General features: G+C 44.5%; 1 protein-coding gene across 6 annotated transcripts in view; it reads right to left on the reverse strand.

Moving 5' to 3' along the window:
• Positions 1–16,169, reverse strand: part of Fam169a (family with sequence similarity 169 member A) — a 59,438-nt gene extending 43,269 nt beyond the window's left edge. Inside the window, exon 1 of one of the 6 annotated variants that reach the window (XM_029468558.2) lies at positions 15,963–16,169. The gene's annotated coding sequence lies outside the window, so the exon portion shown is untranslated. The other 5 variants (XM_021180114.3, XM_085830897.1, XM_085830900.1 and 2 more) reach the window with 5 other exon arrangements.
• Between the last annotated feature and the right edge of the window lie 2,420 nt (positions 16,170–18,589).

The raw sequence follows: 18,589 nt of genomic DNA on the forward strand, positions 1-18,589 counted from the left end.
GCCAAACTGACTGAATTCAGCTGTGTGACCTTAGGCAAATACTGAAGCTATGGAGCATAAAAAGGAGAAGGGCCTCCGTTGGGGCAGAAATGAACAGACTAGCTGCTGAGCATGATAAAAGCTTGCATCTCTGTCCCAGCTCGGCTCGGCTCCGGGAGGCTGGCTGCCTATGATCAGCTACTAGAGAGCATGAAGTTTAAGAATCCCTTGAGCTCAGGGCCTTGAGGTGAGCCTGGGCAACACTAACACTCTAAGTCAAAATACTAAAAACATATCTAAAAACAGGAGAGTCACAGGTGCTGGGCAGTGGTAGCACAGGTCTTTAATCCCAGCACTCCGGAGGCAGAGGCAGGCGGATTTCTGAGTTCAAGGCCAGCCTGGTCTACAGAGTGAGTTCCGGGACAGCCAGGGCTACACAGAGAAACCCTGTCTCGAAAGAACAAAAACAAAAACAAAAAAAGGAAAACCAAACCAAAAACAAAAGAAAGAAAGAAAATTATAATCAGTGTGCCCATAATCCACAGGGGCTAATCAACTAATACAAAGTATTTTTAAAGCTAAAATGCATAAACATTGGCAAAGAACATGAACAGAATTTTTTTTTTGGGGGGGGGGGGGGTTCAAGTCAGGGTTTCTCTGTGTAGCCCTGGCTGTCCTCAAACTCAGAAATCCACCTGCCTCTGCCTGCTAAGTGCACCACCACGCCTGGATGAACAGTTTTTAATACAGAAAAAAATTAACACCAAAAAATGCCAAATTCCTTTTTAAAAGCCTACTTCATATGCATTGTAAAAATTATGAATAGTATCAGTATAAATGTATACACAAAAGTCTGAGAACACACACTGTATTGTTAACAATACTGAGTCCTGATGAAAAAGGACCCTGGGGAAGAACACAAGAGCACAGACTGCATTCAGAGCCTCCCTCCTCCACGAGCTCACTCTGTAGCTCAGCCTCTCTTCGATGTATGGGTAACAGGCAGTCTCCGTCCTACCTCTAAAGAAGGCAGAGAGGAACTTGGGGGTTCTGGTGGAAGCAGAGCCCGACTCACATGGCTGAAATAAGATGTCGTACAGTCAGAACACAAGCATTATGTGGCTGTGCCGGGAGTGGCTGATAATTCCTCCTTACTCATCCTGCACTATGACCAGGATACAGGGACGGCTTCTTATACTCCTGATACATTTCAAAGTTTAACAATAACTTAATAAATGACCTGAAATACAGAAAGACATGAACTGTAACTGAAGCTTCCACTTAAATACATGCTGTTCTTTCTATTAAGTACCCACCGTCCTTGCCTCTAGGACAAGAGCAACTCCAGAGCTCCATGACAGATTACCAAACACTTGCTTGCAAGCTCACAGAAGCAATGAACCAAGCCCAGAGAAAGGGCTTAAAGGGCCCCCATAAGACAGTGTCCACTTCAATATTAAATCCCGAACTTGCTTTTATACCTGGTCTCTTTATCATATAATCACATCTGACTTTTTTGGGATTTATAAATTCGATAAGGGTTTAGTATGGCCTCCAAGACTAGTTCTGTAACAGAAATACAAACAATACACTTAGTGTTTCCACTATCTTTACCATAAAATACCACAGACATTTGTCTCATTCAGAGCCACAAAGCTTGCTTTATATGTAAAGGAATGTATCTAGTTCACAAGAGAAACAAAAAGAAAACACAGAGCTTCATTTTGGCCTATTTATGGATTACTACAATCACTACCATCCCACAATCCTACTCTCTAAAGTCTGTGCTAAATGGCCATGATTGGTCAAATGCTCGGTAAGTAGCCTGCGGCACCAGTGGGAACCAGCGGAACCTTCAAGAGGCAGGATCTAGTGGGAGGAAGTTCCATCACTAGACGCATGGATACTGGAATGAAATGGTGGTACCCCAGCTCCCTTTTCTCTGTTTGCCCCAATTGCCAAAGGTAGGCAGCTTTGCTCTAGCAATGACGCACTACATCATCACAAAGACACCAGTTAAAAAGCCACAAACTGAAAAGCCTCTGAACTAAGAACCTTTTAAGCTGATAAACTCATTATGCCACAGTGAAATAAAGCTTACTCAACACCTAAAGAGCACAACCAAGAACTCCGACTCTATACAAATACTTGAAACACAACAGTCTCCGAACCACAGCCTGGCCATTTCCCTCCCCAGTCCAGGCCTCTGCAGTCTTCATTTTGGAGACACAGTATGGAGTGGTTTGTGTTCTCATGCTAATTATGTTACCCAAAAACCTGTTTTCAGTGCCCCGCACAGAGGACTAAAGGAAAACTGTCCCTAGTTGTTTTTTGACTGTAAGTTACTGGCAGTAGGCAGGGAGACAGAGGTGGGACTTTTAGGATCCTTGGTAAGGGACCGAGAAAGGAAGAAGGGAGTCTGCCCTGATAAGGATGTTGGAGACAGACCATGCTGGAAAGGTGCAGGAGGGAGGTAGCCAACATGTGGGAGCAGGGGGAAAGCCCAGGAGGGCTGCCTAGCTGGGTCCAGAGTAGCAAAGATAAAATATAGATTTAGGAGCTGGAGAGATGGCTCAGCAGTTAAGAGCACTGATTGCTCTTCCAGAGGTCCTGAGTTCAATACCCAGCAACTACATGGTGGCTCACACAACCATCTGCAATGGGAATCTGATGCCCTCTTCTGGCGTGTCTGAAGACAGTGACGATATACTCACATACATGAAATAAATAAATCTTTAAAAAAAAAAAAAAAGCCAGGCGGTGGTGGCGCACGCCTTTAATCCCAGCACTTGGGAGGCAGAGACAGGCGGATTTCTGAGTTTGAGGTCAGCCTGGTCTACAGAGTGAGTTCCAGGACAGCCAGGACTATACAGAGAAACCCTGTCTCGAAAACAAACAAACAAACAGAACATATAGATGTTATTTAAAAAATACAGAGATTTAGTAAGTATTAACTAAGGAATATCAGAGAGGAGTGTGTTAGCCACAGGGAGTTGGGAAGTGGCCCAGCCATGAGCTGTTTAAGGTATTTAAAATGTAAGGCTGTGTATGTGTTTCTTTCTTTTGGGAATCCAGAACATTGGGGTGGTAGTGAGAAGCGTGGGCACACCCACCGGGAGTTTAGAGCAGATTAACTCACTACCGCTGCAACAGCCCTACATACACATCTGCTCTTACTGCCCCCTTGCAAACACACAAGGGCTTATTTACCTAAGAAAAAATATTCGCTCATTTCTCACAGCAGGTTCATAGAAGAGAAAACAGATGGTAGGTTTCCTATGTAACTTCAAAACAATCTAAGCAATGAATGACTTGGTGAACATGTTTAAAGGACTGTAGAAATGATCCCTGAAAATACAGTCTATAAATGAAAGCACCAAGAAGGAGAGACCCAGACAGAAGCCAGAAAGCAGAGAAAAAGGCGAGTGCTTGGATTCACCAAGGCAGCTAAGATACATAAAGACATCTGAGCACAGAAATGCAGAAAGTAAACAGGTCAGACAAGAGCAGACTGTCAACACTGTCTTAGTCAGGGTTCAATTGCTGTGAAGAGACACCATGACCATGGCAACTCTTATGGAAAGAGAGCGTTTAACTGGGACTGGCTTACAATTTCTCAGGTTGGTTCACTATCCTCATGGTGGGGAACATGGCAGCACACAGAAAGACATGGTAGTTTACAGTTCTATATCTGGAAATGAAGGCAGCAGGCAAGAGAAAGTCACTGGCCTGGCTTGAGCTTTCGAAAACCAATACCCACCTCCAATGACACACTTCTATAGTGTACAGTTTCTGCTACACCAATCGCTCTGTGTACACATTTCACATATTTGAATGCTTGGTCATTAGGGAGATGGACTAGGAGGTGTGGCTTACTGGAAGAAGTATGTAGGGGTGGTTCTGATGCTCTGATGGGGATCTGCCTGTGAATGCTGAAGGTCCTGTTGCCTGATTGGTTCTTGAACGATTAGCACCCGCCCAGGAACCTCCCATATCCACGGATGAAAGACAGACAGACTCTCTATCACACACACACATATATACACACTTATTTTTTTTTTAAGATTTATTTATTTATTATATATAAGTACACTGTAGCTGTCTTCAGACACTCCAGAAGAGGGCGCCAGATCTCGTTACGGATGGATGTGAGCAACCATGTGGTTGCTGGGATTTGAACTCTGGACCTTCGGAAGAGCAGTTGGGTGCTCTTACCCACTGAGCCATCTCGCCAGCCCCACACTTATTTTTAATAAGCGTTTTAGTTCAATGGCTGGACACTAAGCCTCCCACAGCTAACATGCCCTTATCTTCTTTACTCCCAGCTCAACACCTCCTAATTCTGCCCTCAACTTAGTTGCCCAGCTATCTTCTCCTTGCTCAGCTTAGCTATGTTTCTAATCTTCCACCTGCTACCCAGGCCCAGTCAGGGAAGTGGCCAATGGCCATTCTACCCCAGATCTCACATGGCTGGTGGCTCTCTTTCCCTCTGAAGCATGGCAAATCCTCTTTTCTCCTCCTGTGTCTGCTAGCCTGCCTGCAGGAACCTGGAAGTCTCACCTCTTTCACCCAGTCACTGGCTGCTAGCATTTTTATTGATCAATCAAGAACTGATCGGGCCACAGGCAGATTCCTGATCAGAGCGTCAGCCCCACCTCCTACACACTTCCTCCAGCAAGCCCACACCTTCTTATCCCTCTCAAGCAGCGCCACTCCCTAACGACCAAGCATTCAAATCTATGAGCCTATGAGGCCATTCCCATTGAAACCCCCACAAATACTATACTACAGAATCCTTGACCTTATTGGGCACATTAGCAGAAAGCCATTGCGTACTCTGAGCAGGGAGAGCACTCAAAGCTGTTTTAAGACAGTTTCCCCAGCAGCTGTACACAGGGTAGATTCACTGGAAGAACTGAAGAGACACAAGATGAAGGGACGTTGTCAGTATCTCGTGCATAGAGAGTTATCCTTCAGGACTCATTCTCAGCCTAAAGATCTAGAGATTCAAGTTTCTTGTATGAGATGCCATAGCATTGGGAGATTATCTATGCATATCTTCCTTCAGACTTTAAATAATCTCTGGGTTACTTATAATACTGAAAATGTAACTAGTTGTTAAACCGTCTTGCTTAGGGAATAATAAGAGGTCCGGGCATGATCAGTGTAGCAGCAGTTAGGAGTTTCTAACCGTAGACCTGAGATAGGTTGACTCTACAGATACAGGGTCTGGTGATAACTGTAAATTAATAGCAATGGGGTTCATTTTTCCTTATTCATTTATCTTACTAAGCTCAAAACTCAGAAAAGCAGAATCCATTGTTCATACACATTAAAAACTAAGGAGCAATTAAATGATTTCTGCTGTCTGTTCTAATCAGTGACTTGTCTGTACTTGCTTACTTTCCTTTAAACACTAGAGCTTGCTGGGAAATAGAATCTGGAAAAAAAGAAAAGTCTGGATTATGTTCTCAAGTTTTCATTTATAATTATTTTTAAGCTCAGAATGCACTTGTCACTTACACTGTACCAGACATTGTGCTAAACATCCTACACATATTACCAATTTGTTTCTCAGAATGACCCCAGAGGTAGGCAGAGCCAGGCAGGCACAGACCACAACGTACCTAAATGTGACTCAGTTACTAAAGACCATAATAACCATATTGCTTAATCATTCCTAATAAGTTAATTTTTTAAACCTTGCACTGTAGTTTCCTTAGGCTTTCTGGTTCGTACACTGTATTCAGAACTTTTAAAAGGTTACAACACCTTAGCCAGAGGTTCTAACTCAGCCGGCAGAATACTTGACTAGCAAGTACAGAGCTCTGAATGCCATCTTCCGCATTGCTTGAGTGGAGTTGGTGGCTCCTATCTGTAACCTCAGCGTGTCACTAGTACAAACAAGAGTCAGATGTTCCAAGTTTTCCTCGGTTACACGGCTAAGTTGGAGGCTACCCTGGGTATTGTGTGACATACAAGCATAACATAACACAACAAAACAACACACACCCCTACTCACCCAAGATAGGGAGCCCACTACAGACCAGAGTATGTATACTGCCAAAATACAATTTGGTGAACCCATGAGTTTTACCGGAGTTAGATAAAGGGGCACAAATGACTCAAAGACAGCAGCATCACCAAAATGCCCTGCAACAGGGGACAGCTCACAAAAGCTGGGAACCTGGGGCCTACTGCACAGATTGCAGGCAGCTCACCAGATTGGAGGATTCCTTTCCAGGTAGCTCTATTGGTCCAAACCTCTTCCAAGGAGCTCAGCTGGTCTGTTTCTTCTCGGCAGTTAGCTAGTCTGGGCTACTTTTGAAGAAGTAACAAAATTCTAGGCCTTTAGGATGAGGCTTGGGAATGTGACCTTGTGACTCATTGCTGCAAGGTATGCTAATCATACCTTGATAGCGACATTCCTTCCTCCACCTACCTGCTTCCTGGGTTCAAAGAGTGTTCATTCAAAGAAAGTCACCCTGACCAACGCAGGAAACTGCCATGCAAATGTGCTATTGTTAGGGGCTCTTAGAAACTGAGAGTTAACCAAAACAATTACCAGGTATTCTCTGTGACTCCTGTGACTTTACACTTCCTTGTGACTCTTAACTGGTATCTTTGGTATTTTTCCAACAACGCCCTCCCCACTTCCTTGAGTTGTGGTTTCTTCCTTTAAATACCCCCTTATACAGCTACTCGGAGCGCCATGGTCCTCTACCCCTGCATGGTGTATGACCATGGGCCCGAGAACGCTCTCGAATAAAAATCCTCTTGCAGTTGCAGCAAGACCGTTTCTTGTTGGTGATTTTGGGGTGTCGCCTCTCCTGAGTCAGAACGTGAGGGAGTCCTCACGTTGTGGGTCTTTCACTTTCAGGCTGCCTGGCTGGTCCCTGCTTCTTTTGGGGCTGCTCCTTGCAAGCAGACAGGTTTGTCTCAACAGTTTTCTCTGTAGCTTGTCTTGTCTAAGAGGAACAACCGCGAGCCGGATGTGGAGGCGTATGCCTTTAATCCCAGCACTGGGGAGGCAGAGGCAGGCGGATTTCTGAGTTCGAGGCCAGCCTGGTCTACAGAGTGAGTTCCGGGACAGCCAGAGCTACACTGAGAAACCCTGTCTCAAAAAAACCAAAAAACCAAAAAAAAAAAAAAAAAAAAAAAAGGGGGGGGGGAGGACCACCGTCTTTGCTGTTTATATATTCTTTGCGGTTCATATATATTTGTAGAAAGTTGGGACTGGTGAATCCCGTAGGTTTCAGGAACTTCTTGAGGCTATTTTGAATTGTTGACTTCTTCTCTGAATGAACTTCAGTGAAGGACAGACTCTTTCTATCCTGGAGGAACCTGCTATGTAACTACTGGGCTACATAAGTCTACCCTACCCCTAAAAGAAAGTAAAATAATAAGGCTATATATTTTAAAGTAGAAGTTAAAAACTGACAAAATAAAATGTCTACCAATTACTTCCTTAGTAAATTATTCAAAATAGAGCTAAGGGGAAAAAAATCAGATTTGCTAAAATTACATGATAATCTTTAAATCATCCACTGCCAAAGAAAAGAGAAAAATGAAACTCTGAGAGCTATGAAATACTATATTCAATATGAACCACACCAAGCTGTATGTGTGAGGGCTGGGGGTTGCCAGCGGTGTGTGTGTCACCTGCATGCCTGTGCCTGCAGAAATCAGAGAGAGCATCCCCTGGAACTGAAGTTACAGATGGCTGTGAGCCACCATGTGGGTGCTAGAAGCTGAAACCAAGTCCTCTGCAAGAGCAACAGTGCTGTTCTTCACAACGCTTTAATGCCTTCAAAACCAGTAGTACCTGGGTGACGCTTACACTATCAAGTTCTGCTGCCAGCACAAGGTACAACCTAGTGTCCTCTGGAACATAGATGATGATCCTGGAGTAACACTTCCCAGAAGACTTCACCTCAATGATGCTGCTCGCTCGCTCTCTCTCTCTCTCTCTCTCTCTCTCTCTCTCTCTCAAAAGATTTATTTATTTCATGCATGTGAGTACACTGTTGCTGTCTTCAGACACACCAGAAGAGGGCATCGGATCCCCTTTACAGATGGTTGTGAGCCACCATGTGGGTGCTGGGAATTGAACTCAGGTCCTCTGGAAGAGCAGTCAGTGCTTTTAACCACTGAGCCATCTCTCCAGCCCACTGGTGTCTCTGACTCTTCAACCCTAGCTGACCAGCATTCACTACTGCTACAGCAAGGCAAAGGCTTTACTTGAGCAGTTTGTTAATCACTTCATACAAATTTCCCTCTGAAACTACACAAGGGGGGGGGCTGGTGAGATGGCTCAGCAGGTAAGAGCACCCGACTGCTCTTCCAAAGGTCCTTAGTTCAAATCCCAGCAACCACATGGTGGCTCACAACCATCCGTAACAAGATCTGACTCCCTCTTCTGGTGTGTCTGAAGACAGCTACAGTGTACTTACATGTAATAAATAAATAAATCTTTGAAACTACACAAGGTAGGCCTTCATCTTGTGTACTGCTCTCAGCATTTTTATCTTCCAAGCTCCCACAGAACAGCTCATTGTGCTTTGAACACTCAATGGCTTTTTTAGCCCAAAGTTCCCCCCCAAAACACATAGTCAGGTTTGTCACAGCAACACCCACTACCCTGGTGCCAACTTCTGTACTAGTTAAGAGTTACTACTGCTGTCATGAAGCACCAGTGGACATTCTTTTGGGGAGGAAAAGGCAACTTGGAGAGGAATGGGTTTATCTGGCTTGTTTCCACATCCATAATTCATCACTAAAGAAAGGACAGGAACTCCGGGAGAGAGGATCTGAAGGCAGGAACAGATGCAGACGCCGTGGAAGGGATGCTACTCACTGGCTTGCCCCCTCTGCTTACTCAACGTGCTTTCTCATAGACCCCAGGAAGACCAGCCCGGGGGTGGCACCACCCCCACGGGGGTGGCTCCTTCACCCACTGATCATTAAGAAAATGCCCTATAGGTTTGCTCATAGCCAGATACTTTCTTTACTGAGGTTCCCTCTGCTCCGATGACTTTAGCTTGTGTTAAGTTAACATAAAACTATTGAACACAAGTGGCTAGAGTGGCTCAGCAATTAAGGGCGCTGACTGCTCTTCCAGAGGTCATGGGTTCAAATCCCAGCAACCACATGGTGGCTCACAACCATCTGTAATGAGATCTGATGCCCTCTTTTGGTGTGTCTGAAGACAGCTACAGTGTATTTATATATAATAAATAAATCTTAAAAAAAATAAAAACAAGTATTGAACATAAAACTCTAACTCCATATCAATGATTGTTTTATTAACTACACTATACTTTTATAAACCCTCCCACCCCCATTTTTACAGGATAAAGGTACAGAAAAAGTATTTTCCAGGTAAAAATTTTTAAAATTTGTTGTTTTTAGTTCTGTTGAGTGGGAGTGGGGAGGTGGGTGTTTCTGCACACACACACACACTGGACCCCCTGTGCTAGCATTATAAGCCATTGTGAGCCATTGGAAGTAGGAGGTGTGGAAGGGCAGTGTTTCTGAGCAGGCATGCACACTAAATTCTCTGTGCTGGCATTATAGGTTGCTGTGAGTCACTGGAAGTGGGTAATAGAAACCTGCCAGAGCAGTCCATGCTCCTAACCACAGCGATGGTCACATGAAGCACACACAGACAAGCTTTAACTCGACTTTTAGGGTTTGAAATCAACAACATACAGAAAAACCCTGTCTCAAAAAAACAAAAAACAATAACAGAAAGAAAGAAGAGAAAAGAAATCAACAGCAAATACTCTTACATATAAAAAGCCAAGATTCAGGACATCTAAAATGTCAATGCTATTTGCTGACATTAGCTATTTTTCCCTATTCTTTCTTTTTGAGAAAGAATCTCAACTCTGCAACCCAAACTCACTGTGAAGTCAAGGCCAGCCTCAATCTCACAGCCATCCTCCTGCTTCAGCTTCCTAAAAGCCAGAATTAGAGTATGAGCCTAGCATTTCACTGTTTTCTACTTGTGAGCCTAAGTAATAGAAATAAATCCACGGGCAGTGGTGGTGCACGTCTTTAATCACAGCACTTGGGAGGCAGAGGCAAGCGGATTTCTGAGTTTGAGGCCAGCCTGGTCCAGAGTGAGTTCCAGGACAGCCAGCGCTACACAGAGCCTGTCTCAAAAAGCCACCCCCCCAAAAAAAAAAATAAAAATAAAAATAAATAAAACCAATAAAGGAAATGCAAAACAAAAAGCATACCGAGACTCCAGGAGCCAAAGTCACCAAGAAAAACAAATGCGGGTAGGAATGCAGAGGGAGCATACTGCTGCCACCATGGCGGAAACCAGGGTGGGAATTCCTGAAGGAAAAAACCTAAAGGAAACTATCACAGCATCCTGCCACACCAGGAATTCCTGGGTAGATACCCAACAGAATCCAAGTCAGCAGACCAGAGACCTACACACCCATATGTATTAGAGCCCTTTAAAATAGCCTACTTACAGACAAATGGAATGGGTAAAGACTATGTGGTCTATATGCACAGTGAGGTATTACTCAGCCATAAAGAAGAATGAACTTGGGCTGGAGAGATGGCTCAGCAGTTAAGAGGACTGACTGTTCTTCCAAGGGTCCTGAGTTCAATTCCCAGCAACCACATGATGGCTTACAACCATCTGTAGTGGGATCCGATGCACTCTACTGCTCTTCTGGTGTGTGTGAAGACAGCTGCAGTGTACTTACATAAATAAAAATAAATAAATCTTTAAAAAGAAAGAGAATGAACTTTCATCATTTTCAGGGAAATGGATGGAACTGAAAATGACTGAGTAACATAAGACAGGCTCAAAAGATAAACACAGCCAGACAGTGGTGGCGCACGCCTTTAATCCCAGCACTTGAGAGGAAGAGGCAGGCGGATTTCTGAGTTCGAGGCCAGCCTGGTCTATAGATTGAGTTCCAGGACAGCCAGGGCTATACAGAGAAACCCTGTCTCAAAAAAAAAAATAAAATAAAAATAAATAAAAAAAAAAAGAGAGAGAGAAAGAGAGAAACAAACAAACTAACTAACTAACTAAAGAGATGGCTCAGGGTTAAGAGCAACGACTCCTCTTCCAGAGCCCAGTCACTACTTTCTGAAACTCCAGTTCTCAGGTATCTGACACCCTCACACAGACACGTGTAGCAATGCACATGAAATAAAAAATAAAAACAAGGGCTGCAGAGATGGCTCAGTGGGTAAGAGCACCAACTGTTCTTCCAAAGGTCCTGAGTTCAAATCCCAGCAATCACATGGTGGCTCACAACCATCTGTAATGAGATCTGACGCCCTCTTCTGGTGCATCTGAAGACAGCTACAGTGTACTTAGATATAATAAATAAATCTTTTAAAAAATAAAAACAAATCATTTGTGGATAACAAAAGGAAATTATTGTGTTAGTGTCCTTCAACCACATGTGCTACGGAGGTGCACGTGGAGACAGCAACAGGGAGGAGAGAGACTAAGGTCCCTTGGGATTACCCTCATGTCATTGATGGTAACACTCCCAGTCTCCTTCAGGTATGCCATCACATGTAATTCTGCCGGCAGCAGAATCTTTTAGCTAGGTGTGTCATTATTTGTATGGCTTGGACCTGACTTCTAGTCCCAGGCGGGTGGCACTGTTTTGGAAGGGTTAGGCAGCTGCCAGTCTCCTGCTCTCCCTTCTGACATGCCACAGTAAGCGAATCATTACCAGCTCTCACACCCCAAGCCACTGCAGCACACCTTCCTCACCATGAGGGACTGCGTCCTGTGAAACAAGCCAACACAGATCCTTGCCTCTGAGTCATCTCTGGTTGTCACAGTAAAGTGACTAACCAACTACACTTTCACAGGCAAGGAGACTGAGGCTGGAGACACGGGCACTTTACAGAAACGGAAAAGCAGAGGACAACCAAGTCCAAGGTCAACCTTAGGCCTCTTTGCCTTCTTTGTGAAACCATATTGAAAAAGACAGACTGTGTGTTCTCAGCATAAGCTCATCAGCTATACCTGAAACCAACCTAAATTTTAAAAAACACTGTGGGTATGTGTGTGCTATTTGGTATGTGGAACTCCTTACTAGTCCAGTCCATTGCTTTATAAAAGGATGCACTTTTGTCTATATATTTACATACAACAAAGGCAAACTCTCTGACTTTCCCTCCATTCTGATTAATGTCTAAATTTGGCTCTGACTTTATCAATCCATTAATATCTTGATTCTTCCAGCTACCAAAAACATTGCAAACGCCCAAATTCAATCAATTATTTGTATTCTTACTCCTCTTGGCACTGTTATGGCCCAGACCCAACTGACTACCTGCCACAGCAATACTTTTTCCCCAGTTTTCATTTTTTTCCCCATTTTGAAACCCCTGTCTCCAAAAAAAAAAAAAAAGACACTGTAGTAGAAGGGAGGTATGGAGGACCAGCAGGATGGGGATGCAAGGAGGCGAGGAGGGATGAGTCTGATCAAGGTGCAACAACGGAACCCTCGCCTCTGCACCTTCCATCTTCAGGGGTCCCTGCTAGGTGGGAGCATGCCTCCCTACACCCTGCATCACCAAAAACCGTCTGGAAGAATCTCATGTGTTGTTCAAGACCAAGCTAACATACTATTATTCTGTAAAGCACTCTGGTTTCATTCATACAGAGTTAACAGCCCCTTCTGAATGGCTTCGTCTACTTACAGGACAGCACTAAAATGTCTGTCCCATCCATAGAGCAAATTTCTCAATCACAGCAAATTTGTCTTTTTGTCCCAGACAAGCGTCTGGCTCACTCATTTCAAATACTTACTCTGGTGAATTTTCCAAATTAAACTATTTTAACACTTCTAAAGTCACAAATAAAGGGTAACATGCAACTTGGCACTCTGTAAAAATGTTTACTAAGTTGATTTGTTCCTAATACTCACTTTCAAAAAAAAAAAAAAAGATGTACGCTTGTATTTTAAAGAATTTTTAAGGTTTTAATTCAAAATGTTTCATTAAACTACAGACTTCTCAATGAAATGGCTAGTTTATCTCCTACAACATAAGAGAGACATTTAATATTGCTTAATGAATGGAAGCTATCTTTGCTGCCGTCTAAAGCTAAGCAAAATAGCATTCTAACCTAAATCCCTCTAGCCCAAAGAACAGGTTAGCCAAAACTCAGGTTATTTTCTGATGTTTTAGCAGGTTCTTGACTTTTCCCTGACCATCATCAAATCATCACACCTTTCTCTTGATTAATTACACCCTAGTGATGCTGCCTTTGAAAGAGAAAATACCTTTTTACAGCAGGCACACAAAATTTATAAACTTCAGTGTTAAAGAAACAGGGTAGTAGAGCCTATTGGTGTGTGATCTGATCATCATCTTGACCCAAATAATCTGTCCCTGTCTCTGTCTCTGTCTCTGTCTCTCTCCCTCTCTCTCTCTCTCTCTCTCTCTCTCTCTCTCTCACACACACACACACACACACACACACACAGAACTGTGAGGGAACAGGACAGGACATCCACTGAACCACTTACCTTCCCGACAATCTTTTTACCACACTGTCCTTGACAGACACTTTTCAACCTGACTGACTGAATACTTGGCTCCCTTACACTGTAAACCCCTTTTGAAGATAAATACCCTGATTTCTTTAGGCAGTTGACTTGACAGTACACACACACAGGCTTGAAAGCTTAAGGAGAAACATCCCATTTTGATTTCTCTGTCACTGACAACATATCACTGAAAATCTTAAGCAACCTTCATGATAAAATAATAATTAAAAAAAAAAAGCATACTCCATCACTTCCAGACTCCTCAATTAAACACAAACTGTCCCAAGTTTAAGAACTACGCCACCCGACAGACTAACAAGTTCAATGTAAAAGTATGAATCTGTTTGATTTCAAGTGAAAGGAGATATTTCATCTCCCTTTAATAGGTCCAAACTGGTCACCTGTAGTCCCCTGGCTGACAGTCTTTCATTGCTTGAATCCCCTAAATAGAGACAAAGACTTAATTAAGTATCTGAGGGGCCTTTCCCCTCTGTAATACTGACTGTGGAACAAGCATCATTAACAGGAAGCATGGATTTCTGCAGGGATGGCACATAAAATAATACCATTTGTTTATAGACAATTAGCTAATTTTTTAAAGTTTCATTTATTCACATGGGTAATGGGGGAACTTTTACTTTCAAAAGTATTCAGCCATTAAGTTGTTTTTTCCCCTTCCAAATCAGTGTCAAGTCATTCAGTCTGGACTGGACTCAGTCTTACTGAAGGATGGAAACAACCTACAGCATCAAAATAACTAGAAACAAATCTCTTGGAACCAAGAAAATTCACAGGTACAGGTTTAATTTATGATCATTGGAGTGGCAGGTGACTCACATAGGGTTGTATCTAGGTTCACCAACCCGATCTCCTCATAAATTAAAGATGAATCCACTATGACAGCCCCTCAATTTCTATGCATGACTGCCATCATTTGTACTGAAATTTTATTACTAGTGAACTCCCCTTAGGTACCTTTCACCACGTCCTCTAATCTAAAGAAGTAACGATTAAAAGTAATTGTAAATACTTGAGCCAAATCTATTTCATATTAGCTATTAATAATCCTTGTAATTACTTCATAGAACAAGACATGGTTTGAACAGATTACCTATACATACGTCCTACAATGTGCTCTTATGAAAATAAATAAATAAAATTTAAAGCACAACAAATCCAGAGCCATTAGAAGATTTTCCTCCAGGGCTCACATGTGTGTATTATGCAACAACCAGGGATCCAGATGTTAATCCCTCCTGTGATGCAATGATAAAATACCCAAGGCATGGAGCCCATTTATAAAACAAATTTAAACAAGAATTACTATATACTCAAGAATCTTGGAATGAGCCATTCACAGTTCTGAGAGAATTATATTTAAACTCTTCCTCTGGGTGATCTTTTAGCTGCGTGTCTCCCAATTCCCTACAAAATTCTCGTAACCGCGGTTTAATTTGGGTTTTTAAAAGGACCGACTGAAGGGGAAAGGGAGACCTGCATCAGGTGGTTACGTTAGAATCTACTTTTGATAAGACACCCGCGTAAATTCCCAGAAGGGATTCATCTATTCCGTCATTCTTTCCCATGCACAATAATCGTAGTAAAATACGATCCAGACCCCGGAGCCACAAGCCACCCCGGACTCGCTCCATCCTCCCATCTCCGGTGGCACAGGCCTCTCTCTCTCCCTCTCTCTCTCTCTCTCTCCAAGCTCTGCGTGATGGGCGGCTGAGAACCCTGGAACGGAACGGCAGTGACCCGAATTCTAAGAGAAGCGAGGACTCCATACAATACCTAGTCCCGGGCGGGCGAGCAAGCCGAGAGGGAGGTGCTGCGCGGCCGAGCCCGAGCCCGAGCCCCACCCCCACGCCGCGCGGGTCCCGCTACCCGGAGGATCCCAGGTGGGGACACGGGAGGGGGCGGCTCGGCAGCCGCGGTCCCCGCCGCGACCCCGGGAGGGCGAGCGCGACATTTCCCCCCTCCACAAAATGGAGGCCGGCGCACCTGGGGTCGCCGCCACCGGAGGAAGCCCGCGGCCGCCCCGCGGCTCGGCCTCGCCCGCCACGCGCCGCGCACTCACCTCAGCCGCGCCGCGGGGGCCCGAAGGCGGAGCGCGAATGACCGAGCGGCCGCTCCCCGCCGCCGCCGTTGCCGCCGCCGACCCCGGCACGCGCGGCTCGTCCGCAGCCCACCGTCCCTCCGCCGGCGTGACGCACTGGCGCCGCGGCGCGCCCACCGCGAATCCCCCCGCCCCGCCGGCCGGCCGGCCTCGTGCGCCGCGGCGCCTCCTCGCCGGGAGCCGCCCCGCCTCGGGGCCGCGGCCGCCCGCTCGCCCGCTCGCCCGCTCGCCCGCAGGTGCGCGCTGCCCGCCCGCTCGCTCGCCCGTCGCCGCCCGCAGCACGCCCGCTCGGTCGGGCCGTATTAAAGAGTGACCTTGGCTTAGCCGGGAATAGAAGCCAGTAAGCCGCGGGGGCCTCGCGCTGAGCGAGCCGGCTCCTTTAAGGTCGACCTGCGCGGCATCCCCGCCTCGGGCCTCTGGAAATTTCGCCCGGGTGGGCGCGGCCTCCCGACCTCCCGGTGGGGAAGGAGATGATGCTCTGCAAACCTGGGGACGCCGGCTTCCCACCCCACCCCACCCGACCCCGGACAGCACCAGACCCCACTGCCCCGCAGGAGCGCGCCGGAGAAAAGAATTTGCACATGCCCCACAGCCCAGATTTTATGCCTTGAGATAAGGAACCATCGCGGCCCTGCGCTGACCTTTGCTACGTGACAAGCTAACCTGACCCCAGAGAGCCTGCGCCATCCTCTCCTCCCCCTTCCCTCACTTCATCCCTAATGGGATCCAGGGCCTTTTGCTAAGTACTTGAGAAAAATAAGCTCACTGGCATTTAAAGGATGATAATTCTTTTTTTTTCCTTTAAATAATATATGCGGTAGTAGAAATATAGATGCACAGCAATAATTTTGGATTTTAAGACTTTTTTTTGCCCTTGAATTCTGAGAAATTCATCTAATAGCAATGGCATTATGGTTCAGTTATTCAGAAAAGCTTAAAATTACTCCTATTCCTGGGAAGTATTACTAATCATAACACTGACCTTTTAAAGATTCACTAATTGGGGGCTGGTGAGATGGTTCAGTAGGTAAGAGCACCGACTGCTCTTCAAAAGGTACTGAGTTCAAGTCCCAGCAACCACATGGTGGCTCACAACCACCCATAATGAGATCTGATACCTTCTTCTGGTGCGTTTGAAGACAGCTACAGTGAACTTATACTAATAAATAAATCTTAAAAAAAAAAAAAAAAGATTCACTAATTGGTAACTTCAAAGGATGCTTTTTCATATAGATCTATTTAAGTCCCTTTTTTTTTTTTTAATATATGGGCTTATTCTTTTTTTACCTCCAGTTGCACACAATCAACCTTACATCTGTTGTGTTTATTTACAATAAATTATTACTAGGAATCTTGAGTTATATACATTTACTATTTTTAGGGAATTTAACAATGAATTCATATACAAGCAAGAATTTTGAATAGTTGGATTCCAACCATAGCTAATCATGAATGAGTAAAGTTATATAATTCCTGGATTATCATTTCTAGATCTGTTTGCAAGTAGGAGCCCCCAGGATAATCCCAGTGGCCACTTTGAAAAATTACTTTTGTTTTTCCGGCTCTGGCATCCCCCCCTCCAGGTGCTGCAGTAAAGACTTATTATAAAAAACCTAGCCAGAGTGTGGCTGGGCTTTAAATTATTTTATCAATCTGTGGGAACCTGTGCCTGGAACACTTAGCTCCCCAAAGCCTGCTCACTGAGATAAAAATCAAAAGAACTACTCCTCTAGGCCCAAAAAGTGACCACCTGCACACAGTTAAACCTGCCTTCCTTCACGTGGCTGGCATTCTATCTGCCCAGACCCGAAGTGCTAACTTTCACACGTCTGGATGACCTAAGCTATCTTAAGTTAGGAAACCCTCCATGCACTGGGCTTTGATGGTTGCTGATAAACGTGGCCCAGAGTAGAACCCTTCAGGTTCCCTGGGGAAGAATTCCTAGCGGGTAAAATGACAACCTGTGTTTCTGTCTGCCAAGAGCTGCCCTATGCTCTGCTACTCTTTGTGGAAATTAACTTATTATCACAATCATCTCTCCAGTGCATACTAAAGGGATTCCCGATTTACATAATGGGAAACCGAGGCATATAGATAAGCTGAGTAATTTACTCATTGTGACACAGTTAATGACCCTGGCCTTTGATTCAAAAAGCAAGCAACCTTAAGAAAAAGTCTACACTATCTTCCTCTGGTTGAATTTTAACACATTCCTTATATCTTCCTGTTTGAACAAATTTCTCATTTAGGAGCAAAGGAAAAAAATGAAACCTTCAGTTAGAAAACTTGTACTATTCCCCTGGAGCTGGAGAGATGGCTCAGCAGTTGTAAGAACTCGGTGCTCTTGCAGAGAACCTGGGTTCAATTCCCAGCACCACATGGTATCTCACATACTGTTCCAAGAATCCAACAACCTCCCTGACTTGTGGAGCGTCCCCCCGAGAAGACGGCTCAGACACAGGTTTAAGCTAAAAGAAAGTCTTTGTTATCCAACTTGGTGTTCAGGATCCCAGTGTAGCACCAAGCCTTTCTCAGGGTGAACTTTAAAGTACAAAACTAAGTTGACATACTTCAGTTAACAAGAACAGTTAGCTAGAAATGGAACTACAGACGCCAAAAAAGCAATAGTTAGTACATGTGAACTATGGTTTTTGATGGATGGCAGATGAAATTGTCTATGTGCTGAGTTTTATGGCCTGAATATATTTCCATCATGGAGTCCGTTGTGCTAAGATCTAGGGGACTACTAAGGTCTGGGGCCAGTTACACTGACCTTCACAGGCCACCAGACATGGAAGTGGTGCGCGTACACATGTGCACATGGACAAAACACTCATAAGATTTTTCCAATAAAATTAATTTTTAAGAAAATGTTTAAGATTTCCTCTGTTGCAGAATCTATTAGTGTTTGAAAACCACGTATTTCTTTTCTCATCTTTTT

The sequence above is a fragment of the Mus caroli genome, unplaced genomic scaffold (genome assembly GCF_978045245.1).
Source record: "Mus caroli unplaced genomic scaffold, Mus_caroli_1 scaffold_15, whole genome shotgun sequence".
In the NCBI taxonomy this organism is placed as follows: Eukaryota; Metazoa; Chordata; class Mammalia; order Rodentia; family Muridae; genus Mus; species Mus caroli.